The sequence below is a fragment of the Talpa occidentalis genome, unplaced genomic scaffold (assembly GCF_014898055.3).
Source record: "Talpa occidentalis isolate TD23 unplaced genomic scaffold, MPIMG_talOcc4v2.1 talOcc4.3, whole genome shotgun sequence".
Classification (NCBI taxonomy): Eukaryota; Metazoa; Chordata; class Mammalia; order Eulipotyphla; family Talpidae; genus Talpa; species Talpa occidentalis.
The window spans coordinates 60,570,801-60,592,080 of record NW_023603184.1 but is presented as its reverse complement, the minus strand read 5'-3'; the positions used below and the strand labels follow the sequence as shown (position 1 = coordinate 60,592,080).

The 21,280-nt window shown below is 39.7% G+C and overlaps 1 protein-coding gene and 1 long non-coding RNA gene across 6 annotated transcripts in view; one reads left to right on the top strand and one right to left on the bottom strand.

Annotated features, from left to right (window-relative positions):
• Positions 1-21,280, top strand: part of CNTNAP5 (contactin associated protein family member 5) — an 831,834-nt gene that overhangs the window by 11,926 nt on the left and 798,628 nt on the right. The window lies entirely within an intron of this gene.
• LOC119255736 (uncharacterized) lies at positions 174-21,171 on the bottom strand. 5 transcript variants are annotated; one of them, XR_008553523.1, is made up of 5 exons: positions 20,984-21,171; positions 19,264-19,428; positions 9,188-9,268; positions 1,022-1,115; positions 174-345 (listed from the first exon to the last, which is right to left on the bottom strand). It is a non-coding gene; the product is annotated as an uncharacterized LOC119255736 (long non-coding RNA). The 5 variants fall into 5 exon arrangements; XR_008553525.1 differs by having other exon boundaries at positions 21,128-21,171; XR_008553524.1 differs by lacking the exon at positions 19,264-19,428.

Here is a 21,280-nt window from a genome sequence, read left to right as displayed (position 1 = left end):
GGTTAATATATCAGGTGGAATTTTACATGTGTCTACATTCTATGTGAACTGCTTATTCTGGTAAATGTCAAGATTTATTATCCCCCAAGGTCAATATTGACTTTGGTGTCACCTTTATGAATATTTACCTCTCTAGATAATGAATTGAAATGGGCACATGGATGGAAATTAATATCTATTTATTTTCTGAAATTGAATGTGTTTTGCCAAGAGGATAGATAAATACTGTTGGAAGGTGGGCAGACAGGTTCCGCTGTGGCTGCTGTTTCATCGTGGTGTTGAATAAGCATCCTTTACATTTGGATTCACTGTGGTTACTTTGTTGTAGTTGTTCTTTCACTGATTCTTTTAACGAAAAGACAGAAGGTGAAACTTCAAATATATTGAGTTTGATATTACAGTAGTATCATCAGGAGATAATGGTACCTGAGCCTATGGATAATAAGTATACATGGGTTTAATGAGCAACTTGGCCTTAGAATTTATTTAGGCCAAGATACAGTTATGTGAGAAACACAAAGCTCCTTTAACAATGATCCAATTAAGTGAAAAATACAGGAAGAGATAGAAAATTACAGAATAGCTCATTGACTCTTTAGATATTGAAACAATCTCTGACATGTCAGGTTTTAGAGACAGGATCATGCACGTCAGTGTGAGTGTGTACCAATGTGTGTGTACCTATGCATGTGTATCTGCCTTTCTGTACCTGTGTGGGTGTGTATTTTTAACAGTTCTCACTTATTTTTTAATAAAAGTCAATACAACATGCTAAGACATTTTTTAGTATATTAAATCATGTTGAAATCCTTTCTAAAATTTGAGTCAGGAGCAGAAATATTTCCTGTTGTTCTTGTCATCACTTACATAAATTTTGGTACTGAGCAGAATATATATACTGAGTGATATTCTTGCTTAAAAAGATGTGCTAAGTATCTATTTAAGTAAAAGTGTAATGTTAGCAGGTGCTGTTATATATTCATAGAATGTACATGTTTTCATATATAAAATATTCACTTACATTGTATTCTTGGTTTTGTCCTTTATAAATAAGAAGGATTAGTTAGCTGTCATCTCAGCAAATCTTTTCCTGCTGTTAATAGTCTGATAAAGACCTGGACTTAGAAAAGAATATTATAATTAAGCAAAGACTCTGACTTAGTAGTCAAGGGAATAAACCACTGTGAAAATTCATTAGTAAAGTTAATCCAAGAAATATCTGAGCAAGTGAAACAAAATCAATTCAAGGGAAGAATGTATAACTCTATTGATGTTCTCACCCTTGTTGATACATTGTTTGAGGTAAAGATTTCTATGTTTTCTGTATAAATGTCAATTTTTGTTGGAAAATTCCATTTGATTTATTGGGTTCCTATAGCTAAATGTTTTCTGGCTTTGTTGGGGAAATGATGTCATTTTGTGTGTGGGAAATAAAAATACCTCACTTAATAACCAATGATAGTCTCATTTTACACACCATCCAGTCTCATCCCAGTATCTTGCTTGGCAGTATCTGAAAATGTGTTCATTTTTTCACAAATGGGGTGTGCTCCTGGATGGAGGTCAGAGAGTTTAGTAAATATTCATCCATGCACCCTGCAGCAACAATTATCTACCCCAAAGTGACGAGATAACCAAGTCTGAGTAGTTCTATCTTAGCTCTGTCAGTCATTTCTGGATGATCATGTGCTAATTGAGACACACAAATAAAATCCTTTTTAAAACATCTAGTTCTGTATAAAATCTGCAGAGTAGCAGAATAATTTTGTCCTGATTTTGCCATTGACAGTCTGTGTGACTTAATGACAATCATTCCACATTCTTCCTAAATCAGGGTGATAGTATCTTGGACTGTATTCTATCATGAGTACCAGACAAGATACGGTGTGACTTTGCTTTGCAAAGACTATGCATGTATACTTTAGGTTTTTCTGAAATCTATTAAACATTTAATTATTTGGCAGAATAATGGCCTTATAATACTGTCCCAATTTTATTTATTTATTTATTTATTTGTTTGTTTATTTATTTATTTATCCCAATTGTCTTTAGACAGACAAGGGATAACACGGATTTGGGCACAATATGAAGAGCACCAAAGAGATATATCCTCGGCTGGGCAGTGCAAAGGCAAATTCCACATCCTTTTTCATAGTATCTAAGTTTTTCTGGTCCAACTGTCATTCTCTTAAAATATTTGATTAGACTCCTTTTGGCAGATTGTTGTCAGGCAATAGTTACAGTTTGTTTTATACTAAAGCATTGTCTAGCTCTTTGTCATTTTTTTTCTTTTTATATGTCCCTTCTAGTTTACACATTGAGAAGTTCTGGGGTAAAACTGAAGTTTCCAAAATGGCCTATGCAAATGCTTTCAAAGTGATATTAGCTACATGGCTCAAGAAAGGCCAGGCACCATCTATTTTGATGGCATTTTCTATCTCGCTTAGCTGTTCAAAGATCACTTAGAAAAGGATTCTGAATTTGATTGCTTATCTGCTCCATTTTACTCTTCAATTTTTTTTTTATAAATTAAAGCAAAATATAGTCTTTAGTTTGTCTTATCAATGTCAATGGAACGGTGGATCTTGGCCCCTGATGTATTTCTGCATTTTTGAAAAATGCAGGTTATAAAATGTCAGAAAGCAGAATTGAAAAAAAGCATCTGTGTGGTTAGGTAGGTCAGCCACAAACTGCATAAGCTAATAAGGTCTCCATATTTCCTAACAGTTTTCAGGCTATTAACTACACCATCCTATTTCTTAGAAGCATAGGGATTTGACTTCATGAGACAGCTCACTTTCCTCTAAAATTTTATTATTATTTTTTAAAGATTTATTTATTGATGCATACAAGAACTGGGGTACCTGCCAGAGGTGTGGGGGGTGAGAGGATTCACCAGAGACAGAGTGGGGAACAGAACAGGCAGACTGACTGAAATACACTGCTGAGGGGAACAGCGGCCGAGACAGGAGAGGTCTGCTGCACCACGTAGGTCGTTCCCTGGCCAGCCGGGGATCAAACTCGTGCTGCAGTGGCTGAGGATAGCTTCACAGTGCTGTGGCTCAACCCCTTGCACCACCAGGGAGGCTCCTAAAATCTTATTACTATTAAGAAAGCATCCCTTACTCAATTGTACCCAGACTGACTCTATGTATCACCAAGTCATTCCCCATCCCTTTCTCTGCTCACTGGCGTATCTTCAACTAAGACATCACCCTCTTCATCATTATTCTACTGAAATTCAAATGAAACATGTGTTTGAAACATGTCCTTGGCTTCACAATGTGTATCAAGAAGTTCAAGGTCAATGCTTCTCTGACTTAGACACTCTTCAGGAAAAAAAACAACCTTGTAGACAGTATCACTGATTCTATTTCTGTGGGCTTGCATTTAAGTCCTTCAGCTTGGACTCTAACTGAAAATATCTTTCAATTCTTTTTTTAACCTTAAGTCATAGCTACTAGATCTTGTTATGTTACAAAATAATGATATAGTTGCATGTGTCTTATCACTCAGCACCCATGCTTTAAGTAAAAATTATTGTAATTCTTATCTATACTTTTACTCTGATACCAATTTTAGGCATATTTCCACTACCCCTACTAAGTGTTGATCCAGAAAGTAGAATGAAAGGATATTGACAGAAGACTCATTCCTCCAGACTTGCTCCCACTTAACCCAGTCTTTTCACAGCCAGTCTTGCACGGATGCTCCATTAGAAGGATGTCCTTTTGTGCATCTAAGAAGTTTTGAGAATTCCTTAAACCTGTACATAAATTGCTGTGTATGCCTGTACCTCTGTGCATCTTTCTTGGGTAAAGATCTAATATTCCACCTGATTTTTGAAACACCTTCATGACCAAGAATAAATGAAGAGGGGAAATTCTGAGACCCTCATTACCCCACCTATCCTCAGGGAAGGAGGAGGGGATAGCCTTGCTATCAATACCAGTGATAGGGATTATTTTACCTAAGAATGTCAGAACAGCCCCTTCTGTTTCCCAGCTCTAGCCAGAATAAGTGTGCTCTGGGTGTGTTCAGGGGACTGAGAAGAAGCCCTCTCAGAGCATTAAAATTTTATAGAATGCAAAAACAGAGACAGAACAAGGAAACTTTGAAGATTTCACAGTTTTGCCAGGGGCCAAGTATGCACATTGCAAATAAGCTGGAATTAATACAAATGAGTATGAGCATTTTTATTACAAAGAACAGAGATTTAAAAAAAAAAAAATCAAAGCCTGTCCCTTTGTCCTCTTTAACCCCTCCCCTGTCATCCCTTCACAAAAGAGAAAAAGACAGACAAGAAAAGCTTAATATCTAGAATTTGCCAGTCTCTGAATATCCACTGAAAACAGCTGCCCCCCACTGAGAAATCACTGAACCTTAATCATTTTCTATTGCATCAGAAGAAAGATGGGTGAAGTATCCATTTTTTCCTTCAAATGTCAGGTGCCCACAGCAATTAACTAATCACACTCCTACCAGGTCAAGTTAAAGGATGAAGTACATTTCACATAAGAAAAGAAGACAATTGGGTTGTTAATGCTAAGGGAACTTTCTAGAGAGAGATAAAAAAGGATGTCACATTAGGCAAAGGTTCCACTGTAGAGTCTTGACATCTCCTGCTTTGTGCAGAGAAAGCCCAGATTGGGGAAGGAGGCCTAGCCTTAGGTGCACATTATTTTATTAGGTTAATACTTGAATGGCTTTTAAAATCTCCAATTGTAAAGAATATCATTGATAAGGAAATCTCAAAAGTCCCTAAAAATGAACCCAAGAGGACAGTTAGTTCAAATCATTCTTCCTCAGCTCTATCATAGCCTAAGAATTATTTACTTAATATGTGATGGCAATAATAAGAACAAGAAAATTCATGAAGGAGGTCTTTTATTAGATATTGTTTACAATATAGAAAGAATTCTAAGTTAATTGCATCTGTTAGTACATTTCATCTCCATGTAACTGGACATGTGAATGCTGAGCTCTAATTTGCAGGCAAGGAAACAAACGCAGAGAAGTAAAATCACATATGAGAGGTCATGTAATTGGAAAGCGGAAATGTCATCTCAAGTATTCTGCTCTGAGACCGACAATCTTTATGTTAAAAGTTTGGTATTGGGACTCCCTGGTGGCACAAGTGGTTGAGTACCACACTGTGAAGCAATCTGCATCCTCTGCAGCACGAGTTCGATCCCCTGCCGGCCAGAAAGCAACCCACATGGCGCAGCAGACCTCGCCTGACTTGCCCGCTGCTCCCCTCAGCAGTGTATTTCAGTCAGTCTGCCTGTTCTGTTCCCCACTCTGTCTCTGGTGAATCCTCTCACCCCCATCATCTCTGGCCTGTGCCCCAGCTCTTGTATGCATAAATAAATACATCTTTAAAAAAAAAAAGTTTAGGGCCTCCCCGGTGGCGCAGCGGTTGAGCACTGGGTTGCGAAGCTGCCTGCAGCCTCTGCAGTGCCGGTTCGATCCCCGGCTGCTCCTGGCCACCTGAGGAGAGTCCCACATGGCGCGCAGACCTCTCCTGCCGCCTGCTGCTCCCCTCAGCAGTGTACTTCGTTCCTTCTGCCTGCTCTGCTCCCCGCTCTGGCTCTGGTGAATTCTCTCACCCTCCCACGCTTCTGACTGTACCCAGTGCATGTATAAACAAAACAAACAAATAAACAAATGAATAAATAAATAAACAAATGCCTCTATTAAAAAAAAAAAAAAGTTTGGTATTAGGGCCCTCCATTGTCAGTGGAGAAAATGTGACTGGGTGAAGAAACTTTCCCAAGGTTTATCACTGGTACACAGAGAACTTGGCTTTGACCTATGTTTGTCTGACTATACATGAGTTTCCCCTTTAAATAATACCTTGAAACAATCTGTATTAAGAATACCATCATAATGAAATTCAACCTTAAAAGGGACTGCTCCCTAACTCTGGTGCATGAACCCAAGCAAACAGAAAGTCTGCCCATCATCTGGACATTATGAAGCCGATCACTCTGAAAACACCATACCTCATGCCATTGCTGTCCACCTCATGACCCTCTAGTTGTCCCTGGGTCCCCAGTCGATAAATACAGTCAATGACTCAACTACAGAAGGTAGAAGATACAGATTTTCCTGGGAAATGTTAAGTCTTTCGTAAGCCAGACATCTCTCCCTTCGCGGTCGTAGCTCCTGTGCACTATTTATCAAGTGTCTGCTGTGTGTAGTCAGTATGCACTAGTGATAAAGAGTCATCCCTACTTCATGACAAAGGGAGGTCAGAACAGAGAGGCCCACAAAGCACTATTGATGATGCTCTCATTCTTTTCCTGCTATTCCCCAGCCCTGCCGCTTCTAGATCTCTCCTTTGTTTATCTCAGTCACAGCTACTCCTAAGCATGGTCTGAAAACCTTCCTTTTATTTCTTTCATACAGTACCATTTCTCTGAGTCATTACTGGTATTGCTAGTTTTCTTGTTATGCCTATGTAGTGCCAGGAAGGGCCAGAACAGGATCTCTATGACCCGAGCAGATGTAGTAAAGAAGAGTCCTAGGAAAAAGCCCTCGGTGGCCTTTTCAGGCTTTTATTGAGTTTACCAGGTACACAGCAGGCAGGGGTAGCCGGAGGCCGGGAGGCTGGCAGGCCTCCTAGCCCCCAGCAAGTCTTCACTCTTTCCAGGCTCTCGGTGTTCTCTCATGGCCTCTGCTTCTCTGCTTGTTCTGCTTCTTCTGATAGTTCCATTCTGCTGGCGTCCCCGTGATGCAGCCCATATAAGCCCAGTCTTTCAGGCCAGGTGTACCCACCTACATATGCCCAGACCCTATTCCAGGTGCCTGCCATCAGGCATGCATGCAGGACCGCAGGGATCCATCATCAATCCTAATGGTGGGAGGGCAGCAAAGCCTGACCATCATTTATCCTACAGCATATCTCTACTCTTCCCCCATATAGATTGTTCCTTGAACAATCTTTGTAGTAGTGGTAGTCATTTGTTCCTATTCAACTGGTAGCATATGTAGTGAAAGTATGCACTAGCTAGATAGAGTCAGAACTGGGTACTAATTCTGGTTCTAGCCTAGAAAATTAATATTGGAAAACTTTTTAACCACCTATATCAGTAAAACAGAAATTCATTTGTTTGCTCAAATTTATTGTCACCTTCCTGCCAAATACAACAGTCATATATTATTTAATAGGTGCCCTTTCCATTTTTTCTGTGTCTTGCAGTGCTCGATAAAAAGTTGTATTGGGTCTTCCTCAGTATTAGCTGAGAACTAGACTCATAATTTTGTTTGCTTCTAATTTCTATTTAGGGGTATTATCTAGGTGGGGGGAATCCATTAACCTCTAGGAGGTAGCTGAAAACATTCTTTTTTTTTTAAATATTTATTTATTTTTTACAAGAGCTGGGGTACAGGCCAGATGCACGGGAGGGTGAGAGGATTCACCAGAGTCAGAGCGGGGAAAAGAACAGGCAGACTGATGCAATACACTGATGAGGGGAGCAGCGGGCGAGACAGGAGAGGTCTGCTGCGCCATGTGGGGCCCTCGCTGGCCAGCTGGGATTGAATCGGCGCTGCAGAGGCTATGGACAGCTTCACAGTGTGGAGCTCAACCACCAGCACCACCAGGGGAGACCCAGCTGTAAACATTCTTAAGCCATTTGCGAATTATTTGAATTGTTTCCATTATTACACTTTCACGGGTATACAAATTCAAAAATTATGCGGTTAATAAGCCTTCATCATTTCTGTTGTTTTCTTTGTAGGCGGCTTTCTGCCTTTTATTAGGTTTGGGGTCAATAGACTGTTTTTTTTTTTTTTCCCCAAAGCAGGAAGGTTTCAATTTCAATTCAAATTAAATGCATACAACCACAATATGAGCTCGGTGGGGTAGGGGTAGGATTCACATTACAATAATATAAAAATACAAATAAGTTGGCAGCAAAAAAAGTGGGGCAAGATAACAGATCCCTGAAAAGTTTTGGAGGCGGGTGGTAAAGAGTGGGGGTTTCCCTGCAGGGAGGACTCCTGGATCCCTCCATCTGTCAGGAGCTTGTGTGGGCATCACTTCTCAGGGTGAGTCTCTGGCGGATCTCTCCAAACACTGGAGAAGGCTTCAGGGCCATCTCAATGGCATCATAAATTGCTTCACCTCCAGTGCCTGGATTTTTGCTACTGTTCAGAACTATCATGTCAGGATCACCTGTTAATTTTGATTTAGGTGAGTGTTTTCATACAGTCAGGCTTCTCTCTGTCCTTGCCTTTTGCATGTCTTCCTCAATAAGTGGCTACTTTTAATTGATAACTTAAGTTGCTCTATCACAATTGCCTCCACCCATCCATTAGTCAAGGTCATTACAATGTCAATACGTATGACAGTGACCTAACCTGAGTCACCTGTAAGGAAATGTGAGCACTACACGTGTCCAGAAAGGAAGATGGCAAGGAATTGCAAAGCTATGATTATTTGGTTCCCCAGGAACTATTTTGGATGACCTAATAAGCCTACAGCATGAATTGAACATCTTGTTCTTAAAGTTTGTCACTAAAGCAAATATCCATATTTATTGTTATGGACATTATGCAAAATGTTAGGATTACATAAAAAATCTTTATTTTTTTTAATAGCAGGACTTCTGCAAGCTTTTCATATACTACACAAAAGGGAGACTCTTACGAGTTACGTTTCCATCATTTACTTAGCCAGACATTCATTTACTAGCATTGCTGCTCTGCAGAGGTCTCTTTGGGAAAGATTAATTTAAGAACTTGTTGATTTATCACTGTCACTGTCCCCATGATCTCCTTTTACTGGTGCCACCTAAAGGTTTTGGGTTTCTGTCTTCTCATTACCTTTTTATGTCCTGCAGTGACTTTGAAAGGAATGTAAGAACATTTATTGACACCAAGGAACCCACATCTTGCCCTTTGGTCTTTGAAATCAAACAGTGTAAAAGGTTCAAGAAGGTGCGGTGCTTTATTTGCAAACCAAGAGCCAAGCAGAGATGCTGTAATCCATGAGTAAGTCTTAAGTTCAGTGTGCTCTCAAAGAATGACTCTGGAGTTTATTTTCATCCTGCACAGTCCATAATTTGGTGTATAACTTTCATTTTTCAATGAACAGACCTGTATTTTTCTAACCAGAATAAAATTGGCAGGTCTGCTGTTATTCCTGTTAGAGAAAAACATGATAATAAACAATACTCACCTAAGGTTGAGTTGAATCTGAGCTTAAACACTGGATCTAGCATACTTATAGATGAGACTCCATGAACCTTGCTTTTCTCATCTGTAAAGTAATGATAATAATATAATCCCATGTAATCTATATTGTCTTGTATGTATTATATATAATATATGAATCTATATGTGTATTGCATGCATGTATTATATCATTTATACATGTAGATCTATTACATTACATATGATCTATGTATACTATTATGTATTATATGTGAATTATATAATATTAATGATATATATTAGTAAAGGTTTAAAAAAAATCTGCCTTTTACTATATACCTCGAGGATAGTGCTTAAGGATCAGTACGAGCTCACTCAATGGTAGATATTCATGGTCTAAAGTTTGTGGCCTTAGCCACCAGGCTGCAGTGCCTTGTGATTAATCCTTATTAAGAATAAACATTATTAAGGATAAAGGAATAATCGGGCCTTGATAGCAAGATCTTAGAAGAGAAGTTGGGCTGGGGGACCCATGAGAAGTGGCTGTACGCTAGATTTCTGGGGCTGTCCTGACATCATGTTCCCCAGTGTCTGCAGTCACTGTCCATCTGTGCTGGCCTGTGTGTGTCCCAACTCAAGGCCTTAGATGCATTGGCTGGATGCTGAGCAGTTGCAAGCACCTGGTTCCTCTAGAATTCAGGGCATAGCTCTGCACTTTGATGAAGAATACTTCTGACTGAATTTCAATTTCTTTGAAATATCAATCTCCGAACTGTCTGCAGCTTTGGTTACACTTGGCATACTCTGCTTGGGGCACTGGCAAGTTCTGAAATAAAATTTATAGTAGGAACCAGCACATAGACACAAACTCTCTTCAAAGTGTGTTATTTCTGAATGAAATAGGTACTGGGAGAACATCAACAGTGCTCAATCTTCAGTGTGTGGAAAGTTCTTCTGGACTGTAGCATGTTAATGTCCATGTTTAAAACCTAAAAAAGAAATACACTCAATGGTTCAGTTCATCGAGCATTTCAGTTGGCTGAGGTGGGGTAGCAACAGACACAATGACATGACAAAAGATTTGCTGGTAATAGTACAGCCTGTGTGTACAGCCACAAGAATTGGAGGCTTTAACAACTAACAAACCTTAATTTCTTTTCTATCTTTCCTTCTTGTCAAGACAAACACTCATGAACACAGTTTTCATAGATTAAAAACAAAACATCCTGCTAGATGCACAAAGGAAGTCAGAAGTTTGTTTCTAGATAAAGATCTGAGGCAAGACCCTTCCTGTTTATGAAAGGACCCTCATCTGTCTAAGGGCTCGGCACAGCCCCTTAACTCCAAGGCAGTGTGTGACTAGCAGGGCTACACAAGGGTGGTGACAATTATCCAAATACACTGAAAATCAGTGTTGGTCCTGTCCTGTGGTATGGATTATGATATTTAAGATGGCATTTGATGTGGATGCTGATCTTAGAACTGCCCATCTCTTGAGGAAGCTATGCCTAATTTTAGCAAGAAATTACATGGTTCATAACAATGAAATTAAGGGGTATAAAAAGGGTGTTAATTGTAGGATTATACAGATTTGAAATTAAATTACAACTCAAAATCTCTACTTTCATGCTCCCAGCTCTATTTTTTTTTTTTAATTTGCAAAATAGCTATTATTATGTCCATCTAAGAGCTTTGGGAAATATCATGTGAGATACCCAATTTACCTGCCTGATACCTAGTAATCACTCAGAAAAGCCAAGAGTGATTTACTTTATTTTATTTTCCTGTGGTATTCATTTGAAATATACAGTAGAAAAAGGTTTCTCAAGCTGTCTGTGAGGAGGGGCAGCTAGAAAAGCAGAATCTCAGGCCCTATCCATCACAGATTGATACTTTTTAAAAACACAACAAAGTCAACTCTTAGGAAGTGGGTGAAGAAAATACCAAAGATATAAAAAGCACAAGTCTGTCATTTACTATTAGATTCAACAAAGAAAATACTGCAATCAGATGGGGGTAGGTTCCTGAGTGTTCACTCTAGTGGACAGGCAGTTAATCGTCCTTGAGATTCAAATAGGCAAAAATATGGACTGCAGCTCTGCTTTGGGTAGCACAAAATGATAGACCATGATACAGTCCTTACATTTAATCTGATTTAAAATAGAAACCACTGAGTTACTTATTTAAAGCCTTGATTTCAGACCAATATCTATAGAAAAACCAACCTTCATTTGCAAGTGATAATAAAAAACCTGACCCAAGGAAGTAATCGTGCATACACAGACATTAAGGACATGAATAAGGGAATACTTGGAGGAGCATTAACAAGTCATAGAATAAGAGATGAAGGAATTAGAGGCAGCCTGGATGTTGTTCTTAGTCCTTTCAACCAAGGATCCCAGTGGCCATAGCAGAGGGGAAGTAGAGATTAATGTACATATTTTGCAGTGCATAACTTTCAGGATTTTTTAGAGTTCCATTCCAAAGTTTACATTCAGTAATTGTTAATAATCATTTTGTTTTCTTGAGAGGGTGGCAATCATCAGGCTTACAGTGTCAGGCACAACTTAAATCCTTCCTTAATTCAGAACGATCTATCTAAAATCAGATATTTCTCTCTCCTTCCTGCAGCAACAAGACCCTGATTGCCCTATTTCTGGCTGACCTCTCTGAACTCAGCTCTCCTTCTAGCTCTGCAATTAGCCCTGCATTTGATGTTCTAATTGTTCTGAACTCTTGGCAGTTCCCTGCCCACACCTCCCTTTGTGTTCACGTGCATCTTCTTTTGTTCATGGATTTTCCTCTAGTTAGCCCAACTCCAACCCCCCTTGCCTGGCTGCCTTTTAGTTGTCCTTCATGAATTAGTTTAGATGTCCTCCAGAAAGTCTCCCTCCACTCTTCCTCCCCCATCTGGGTTAAATGCCCCTGCTCCGTGTCTCCATCCTTTCCTCTGCATACCTTGACCGCCAAACTGACCACATTATTCTGAAACCATCTGTTTGTCCTCATTTCTTATTCATCAGCAAATGCCTAATAAATGTTTGAGAAGTGACCATAACTGAGGTAGCTGACATGGTCACATTGAGAGGCACACAGGAATAGACCTGCATACTGATAAGCAAAAATGTCAAAATGAATCGTACAAATTTGGCTCAGGCAAAGCGGAACCAATGATCAGATTCAACCATTAGTTAAACAAGAAATACATAATCAAGATAATTTCCATATGCAGCCCTTCTATTTCATTGCCCTGGTTTCCCTTTGATATAAACCAAATACTTGAACACATAGTTTAATACAATCAGTTGAGTGCTATTGCTATCAGCCATCAAGGAAATTATCTCTGTTTTGGGTAAAAAAAGCATGAGACTTGAGACCTACTCTAGAGTAGTGGACAAAACGCAAGGTTTGATTGGAATCTTGACCTTCCTCCTTATAAGCTCAACAAGCTCTTGACCTTACTTTTTTTTTCAACTGCGGAAACATGGCAAAAAACTGTCATAGGATTATTTTGAGGGTAAAAGGGCATGATTTACATAAACACAGAGTACAGTGTCAGGCACAACAAATGGTAGCTATTATGATCCGAGGCAACTGTTTATATTCTGTTTAAAAGCTTGCTTTATGTTACTCTGGTACGTAATTTTTCACAGCCTAATGTTGCATTACCAGAAAATGAAATTGCCAGGGGAGGGGGGTGTTCAGGGAGGAGGAGAAGCAGGAAGTTGAGAGATAAACTCCGAAGGCCCTCAACAGCATGCTTTTACTCATCTTAAACTCGTCCAGTAAATTATAACCAGCATCTGATCCTGGAAAGTATTTTGTACCTACTCCTTATTAATAAGGTATTGGAAGTCTGAGTTTTTACAAATTGTGCTTATCTGTACTGAAGAATACAGATAAAATAAAATTAAGGCAAGGAAAGTTGTCAGAATGATTTACTGGATGAAAATGTTTATATTGACATAAGAGAGGGATGTAGATAATATAGGGTTCAACTTATCATGGTTATAGTTACAGATGCAGATACAGATATATCAGCTGGCATAGAGAAGCACGGAAGAAGCAAACAGGAGACCAAAGAAATCCTTTCGTTTGAACACAAAAAGAGATTTATATCATTTGACTTCTCCTTAGAAACTATGTTCTCTTGGCTTTTTGTCCAGATGTTTGTGTTGTTTTTTTCTTTAAGTTATATATCCAGGGAGAGAGGAATATGGACATTTGGGCCACTGGAAAATGCTTTTGTTTTTCCCAGGAATGTGAAGGGGAAAAGCATTAAGCAGTATTCAAATATTAAGAACAAATAGTTGATGCCTTAAGATCCTTGGGCTCCCAGGAACCTGCCCCCCATCCCCATCAGAAGTTAGCCTAGATCATGTTTCGGATGGAGCAAGAGCTGCAGTGACTTGTCCATGTAGAGCAGATGGAAAGTCACTACCCCATCTCCAGTCACCTGGCTGAAAAAAGTTGCTGGAGGCAAGACTATGAAAAGGGGACAGAAAGCATGAGGAAGGGAGGTAGTAAGAAAGAAATGTAAGTTGCTTGGTATGTATTTCTGCTTAGATCCTGGATTTACTACAGTGTGTCCAGAATCCTTGTACCTTGATAGCCTATGAGCACTGTATTCACAGACTCCAGAGTTATGGAATCTACATGACACAGAGAACCCAAGCCCTTGTTTTTCCTTCCTTACTCAATTGTTTTCCATTAACTTCTGCTGGTGAAATAAATACTTGATATTTCTATTTTCTTCCCTGCATCTTCCCCAGAATTTGTGTCTTGATTTCTCACAGTTATTCCTGCCATTGGCACAAAGAGAGTAGTTCTTCTTCTTGTACAAAGAGGGCCTCTCATCAGAAAGTGAATGCTGGTGTGTTCCACTAATCAGGCACCCAAGAGAGTTCACCTGCTGGAACCAACTTGTGGGGTGTGGACCCACTGTTTCCTACCTGTGTGATTCTGTCCATAATGGTCCTACTATCCATCTTTTCAGGTGGATGAAGATTAAACAAAATATATGTCTAATTTCCAACACAGAGATAAACCAATAAAATTTTGTTCCCTTTCTCCTGACATCATATAACAGATGAATATGAACATGAGCAGCTATAGGTCTAAAAAAGGATACTTAGAGAAAAAAGGTGATTTTGTTTGAAAATACCTGACAAAAGATGTGTAACTTCTTCAGCTATAGTAGAGACCTTTCCAGAACTGATTCTCATTTAACCTCCAAAATTACTAAACAGTATTTCTCTCCTCATCTCTTCAAACCTCACTTTTTAATTTACATCCTTAAGAGGATGCTTTTCTAGGTTTTCTGGTTGTGCTTACCTCTTGTAATGTTTTCTTCCTCCCTGCCCTCACTCCCTACTTGTTTTGTTAACCTTCGAGTTTCAAGCCTCGCATTGTTTATTTTAGACCTCCCAGAATGGTCTATGTAGCTGTCTGTGTGATCCTCCTGGTGGAACACAGGGGTTTTCTAAGATGGACATTATGTTAGCCATAAGTTGCTCAGAGTTATTTCACCATGGAAAATGAGAATTTTCAGGTCTTGGTACATTCTGAGCTAGACCCTTTAAACTGCTTGGCCATGATCCCCTGTGTCCCTGCACACCCACCACACCACAGCCCTAACAGGTGATTCCATTCTTATTTCATTCATTCAAACCCCTGTTTTTACCACCAGATCCCATTATTTTCAGAAAATGTCTCCTAAGTCATGTAGGAAACACAAAATAGAAGCCATCTGTCTGGCAAGGCCTTTCTGACCTCGTCCTCCTCCTTAACAATGCACTATTCTATCCTTGATCCTTTCTCCTTCACCACTCAAAGACCCACGGCCTTACCTCTGAATTCAACCCCCCCTGTGACTATAAAAATAAAATCCCTCATTGGTCTCTCTGCTCCTTCATCTTTTCCCTCTCTGTTGGCTTTCTCCTTTGAATGGAAACTTTTTTTTTCTTTTCAGTTTTTCATCCTTTTGTCAGGATACTCTTCCTTTGTTTTCAGAGAAAAAGTTTCAGAAAGAATTGTTCATGTGCAATGATTTCAGTTACCATGTGCTATTCACCCACTTACCGGACATGAGTTGCCTGAAATTTCTTTCACTCCAGTTTCTAGGAAAGCAGCTTATTGATAGAGGATGGGGCACCCGCTTCCAGAACAGGCAGGAGTGGGACTGAAAGCTCCCTTCTCTCAAGAGTTATGATGACAATTTAACAAGTCTCTTTTGTGTCTCCTCATCTTCTGAAAGATTGTCCCTGTCATGTAGTCATGGCGAATTAACAAAATGATGCTGCCCATCAAGTGGCACATAGAAGACACAGCTCTCAGACTCTATTTCCACAGTGTAGACAAAGCTCTCTTTCTTGGGATTCACTTTACTTTTATTTTCAGGGATACTTCTCTCTCTTCATTTTCCTCCTCAATTTTTCTGACTATCCCTTTTCAATTTCCCCCCCAAAATTTCTGTCTTCTATCAAATGCTATGTTCTCCAAAAGTCTTGGTTTCCTTTGTCATTTTGTTTTTGTTGTGTATGTGTGTGTGTGTGTGCGCTTTACTCAACTAGACTGCCTTACTTAACACTAATATCTTAATAACTATTAAACTCCCATGTCCAAATCTGGTATCTTCAGCTATATTCCATGAACTGATAGTACAATTTTAAAGTAACACAGGCCTAAGAATGCCACTCTAAGACCATTTATTTGCCTAGCCAAGTCTACACATTTTCTATCTTCCCGCATTGCACAACAGCACCAGTTTTCAGGGACAATCCTTGATTCCTAATTCTTTCCTGCTCCTGCTTCCCTACACCGAATCAATTAACACATTCAATTTTAATTCATACAGGCATCACTTCTTAACTGGATTATGGAAAGTGCCTAGGAAGGACTCACTCTGCCTTCAGTTCTTGAAGATCCAATATAGCCTATAATTTACCAGAATGAACCTTTAAATGAATAAACACAGCCGACTCCCCAACTTAAAAGCTTTCAGTAGTTCCTGCTCTGCAGTGTCTTTTAGGATTGTGATCCAGAAAGTGCCAGAAGTAAAATAAGCTTGGAGGGTTTATTTAAAATGTTGATTCCTAATCATCAACACAGACTCTTTGAATCAGAATCTCCTGGCTGCGTGAATCTTATGCACACTAAAATTTGGGAACATCTAAATCCAGAAAAATGAGCAAAGTCCAAAGAATGTTATATAAAGCTTTACATAATCTAGCTTCTGACTGCCTCTCCAACTGCACTGTCAATCATCCAGTCAGATGAGTTACATGCCTGTCACATGGTCTGATGCTTCCTATCATTTCCAAGTCCTTCCAATCCTGGTTCACCTACTACACTTGTTTATCCTTCTAAGACTAGCTCGCATCAATCATCTCTCCCTTACTAAGGTTTCCCAGAGATTCTAAACCCCACACCCATTTAATCTGAAATAAATGTCCATCTTCCATGCTTCCATAAATTCAAGGTCATCAGCGGGTCACAGTCCCTTTCTTCACTGTACAATCTCGAAGTCAACTATTTTTTACCTATAACACTATCTTTAGCTGTTTGTTTATTTTCTTATCTTCCTCGCCAGCCTAGAAGCTCCCTAGTTTTTAAAGAAAGACACATGGCAGGAATTAGGTGCTATATCATGTGTTAATTGAAGAAGTATGTCTTTAAATCACTATCTATCAGCTGTCTCCTACCAGTCCTGCAGGCTAAACTGTCTATCAATGACCTTCTGAAATTCAAGCACTAACCTTGTATGGAAGGTTTTCATCTTCTTGTCCAGTCCAACAACTTTTAAGCAAATGTTTTTGCAAGCTGCTTCCTGCTGATCCAATCTGCCAGGGGGATTTAATTGGCTTTGTGCCTGTTCTCCTGGTATTCTATAAGGTGATTTATTGTCCCACCTAGTCTTGTGATGGAATTATTTCTTATCTTGCAGGTTTTTTAAGTTAGAGAAGTAAAATTATTATCAACGATATTTTTGCCAACAAGGTAATTGAGATGTTAGCTACTAATGTATTTATCATTACATGTTATAAGTTGCAGAAATAAAATACCTTTTCAAAGACACTACTGGATTTTTAATTTATTATATGTATTCTTTACTACTACTTTAAGCAGTAAAAGTTGCTCTTAGCAGTATTATTAAACTTTCAAAAACTAAAGGACTCATTAGATTTGTTTGTATTTCAAAACCTTAGCTATAAAATGAATTCACTGTTTATTGAAATGATGTATATATATCACATTCCTGTGAGCAATGAGGAAAATAACTGAGTGGCTCTAATCACATAAATGTTACCAGAAAGTTGTATTTTTGCTCTTTCTGCCCAAAGGGAAATCATGTGTTATACCAGAACAAGCACAACCTTTCATACCAGACCAAGCAAGTTTGGTTTGGGGCTCTGTAAGCTATTATCTACGTGGCCATACACAGAACACCATCTCTGGTCCTCTGGTTCCCTTTCATAAAGTGGAGATAATTATATCAACTGTTCAGAATTACAGTGGCAGAGGTAAAAATAACCAGATATGCCTGTTGTGCTACCTGCCATACTGTAGGCACTCCATGAACAGATTCCCTGCCTTTTTATCTCTTTTCCCTTATGGAGCAAAGCAGATTTCTCTTTCACAGAACCATTAAGAAGGAGCTGAAAAGCTACTGTTCTCATTTCTCTGGATTATATTTGCTAGACTTGATTGTCTTCTGTCTGATATGATTGTAAAATTAGTTCAGTTTACATGTGACTCTGAACTTCGACAAGATGGCGGGAGACAAACGATGCCAACACAGAGTGTGTGCTTGGTGTTAAAATATCTGAAGGCTGCATGACAAAAATGAAGGAACACCATTATGTAAAGGAAGAAACATGCTTTCAAAAATAATTCTCCTCCCAAATATGATTTTCTTAAAATGATGAAGTTCAGAATGAAAATCCTTGAAATCTCTTCTGAATCTAGTAGTCTAAGATTTTTTTCCGCAGTAGGCCAATGCCCTTCACCTCTCTCATTCCACACATGTGAGTAGCTTGTGGAGAATTTTATTTTGTTACTACTAGTGGTCCCATCACTTTCTGAGCCTGAACGCCAAGTAGAACAAGAGACCGAGAGATGCCTGTATCCACTTGCTGTGACAGAAATCCATCCACTATGAAGACATCTGTCATGATTAACCAGGCTCAGCAATTCTCACTAAAGGAAGCATGAGTGAGTTTGTTTTGCTGCAAAGACCTGCCCTGATCTCATTAATTTGGGAGGCAGTTGGGGGTGGCAACTTACCAAGGGAAAACAGATTGAAGAACCTATGAGCTGATTCAGATGCTCTGGGAAAGTCCCCCTGTAATCCACAGGAAAGACTGACTTACACGTGAGAAGACATTTCCAGAAAAATATTCAGTCAGAAAATGTAACCTCAGGTAGGCAAAAGCATGAATCTCAAGTAGGTTATTTATAGGACCCCTGGATGCTTGGGCGCTGTCCCAGAATGGGCAGGATGAAGGCCCTGCCAACAGAGAGGAAAAACACGTGCAATTTGGCAACAGGAAGATTTCAATTTGAATCCTGGCTCTGTATTTCCTGACTTTATGCACTTGCACAAGTCATGTAACTTCAGCATCTTTATCTGTAAAGTGTGGACAATAATGTGCTTCCCAGTATTACAAGGACTCAATTCTTACACATCTGTTTGTTAAATGGAAAGGTCGTCACCCCACCCCCTGCTATTGTGTACTACATTTTAATAAATTAAATTATATGGGGAATATGAATTAATAAACAATTCAAAATTCTTTAAAAATGATCCCGCTATAATCTTAGACTATGCCAGAAATTTTCACGGTGGTCACGGTGTTGCCAAGGAAACTCCTTGTGAAAATGCAAACTTCCCTCAGGGAAGACTTGACATATTATATTATCATGAGCATTAAATTCAAATAAACATTTGGGGAAAATGTTCCATGACGCTGTGTTTTATGTATATAAATGGGCGTCCGTGTGTTCCTCAAAGGCTTGGACTCAGAGGAAGAAATGTCTGGTGATGGGCGAAATACAGTTAATAATTGAAGGGATTCTCCAAATCCTTTGCTTAGCCCATACCCAGAGAAGGTCACCATCTAAGGCAGCGGGGGTGGCAGGCTCATCTTTGCTTCCTTGGAAGCCTTGCTCCACATGTGTCCTGTGTAGCTTCTACATCTCTCAACATGAGGCTGTGAGGACAAATTTTTCTCTTCATCTTTGTATTGCCAGTGCCCACAAAAGAGCCTGTACAGAATAAGGACTCAATAATTATTCATTAAATTGGGTTAAAATGAGACTATAGAATGACACTCCAAAAGAGTTACAAAGTTCTTTATTTACTTCAGCAGATACATACCACAGGAGGACATAGTATTTCATGGTATTACACCAGCAGCTTCTCATCTAGAACCTGATGGATTGTGTTTTTCTGACCTTTTTATAACCTTTTTTCTCTGACATTTTTTTAAGTCTTATTTTATTTATGCATATAAGAGTTGGGGTGTAGGCCAGATACGCCAGGGGTGAGAGGATTTACCAGGCAGACTGAGCAGCAGATGAGACAGGAGAGGTCTTCTGTGCCATGTGGATCAGCTCCCTGGCCAGGGATCGAACTCTCGCTGCAGTGGCTACGGTTAGTTTCATAGTGCTGAGACTTAACCCCTTGTACCACGAAGGAGGCCTTCTCCGACATTATTATCACTGAAGTTCCCAATGCCAATGGCTTAAGTCCATTTTTTTTTTCCTTTTGGAACTCAAGTCCTTAAAAGTTCAATTATCTCTTCCTTGGTCAACTTTCTTTCAGTCAGGGCCGCCCCTGGTGGCGCAGCGGTTGAGCGCTGGGCTATCAAGTTGCCCAAAGCCTCTGCAGCGCCGGTTCAGTCCCCAGCCTCCGGTGAGGGTCCCACAGGGCACACAGACCTCTCCTGCCGTGTCTGCTGCTCCCCTCAGTAGTGTCCTCCATCTGCCTGTTCTGCTCCCTGCTTTGGCTCTGGTGAATTCTCTCACCCTCCCACGCTTCTGACTGTACCCAGTGCTTGTATAAATAAATAAATAAATCTTTAAAAAAAAAAAAAAACTTTATTTCAGTCACCCCCAGCGTCCTCATCCCCTGCTTGGGCTTAGGTTCCAATGATTCAAATGTTTGTCCATATTTATTCCTTGCCCAGACTGACCTCCTTCCCCTTCCCCAACCTCTGCTCCAGCCTGGCCACATCCTCCCTCGCAGCCACACTTAAATTCTTGGTTCCTCCAGGGAACAGCCTCCTCATACCACAACAGCCAACACAACTTCTGCCTTCTCTCTCTCCTCCTGCATGCAGCCAGCCCCGAACCATTTAGCATCTCCCTCATTGATTTGTGCTCAGAGAATGTACCTCTCCAAATAGATAGAAAGAAAATAATGCCTACTTGTGGGACAGCGGTGAGATTAAGTGAGGTAATGAATAAGACAGAGTAGCCCAATAAATATAAGGTCTAATTTCCCTCTTACTCTCCCTTCCAAAACTCTTCACATAGATTCTTAAAATGATGTAGAGTTTGCATATAATTTATTTCAATGTGCATCAATATTTCACATCATAAATCACATCTTTTCACAAAATGAAAAGATTGGAGAAAGGAAGAAGGTAGCGCTTGGTGATAAGCAACTGCCCAGAGGCTTCTTCAACTCAGGCCCTGCTTTTCTACTCAGTGACTAAGAGTATCAACACCTTGCTACCCCTGCAGCAGATTGACTGGACATCTTGACAGCTAAGAGCAGTACCTCCTGGCAAAGAACTCTGCTGCTGAGAATACTTACCTTTGGTTGAATGAAAGTGCTCCTCTATGACCAATGTACCTTTGCTTTGCATTTCTAAAACAGTTATTGAAAGCAAATTGAAACACTTTCTCTTATGAAAAATATCCCCACACTAAAAACAAGTGAGCGGCTCCATACCCTCACCTTCTCTTTCTCCTGTAGTCTGGAGCGTCATAGTTACTCCAGAATCCCAGAGAGACTCCAGAACCTCACAGCCACTACAAAATACTGTGGTCACTATAGAATACTGCAGCTGCTCCAGAATCCCATAGATATTCTAGAATCCCACAGTTATTC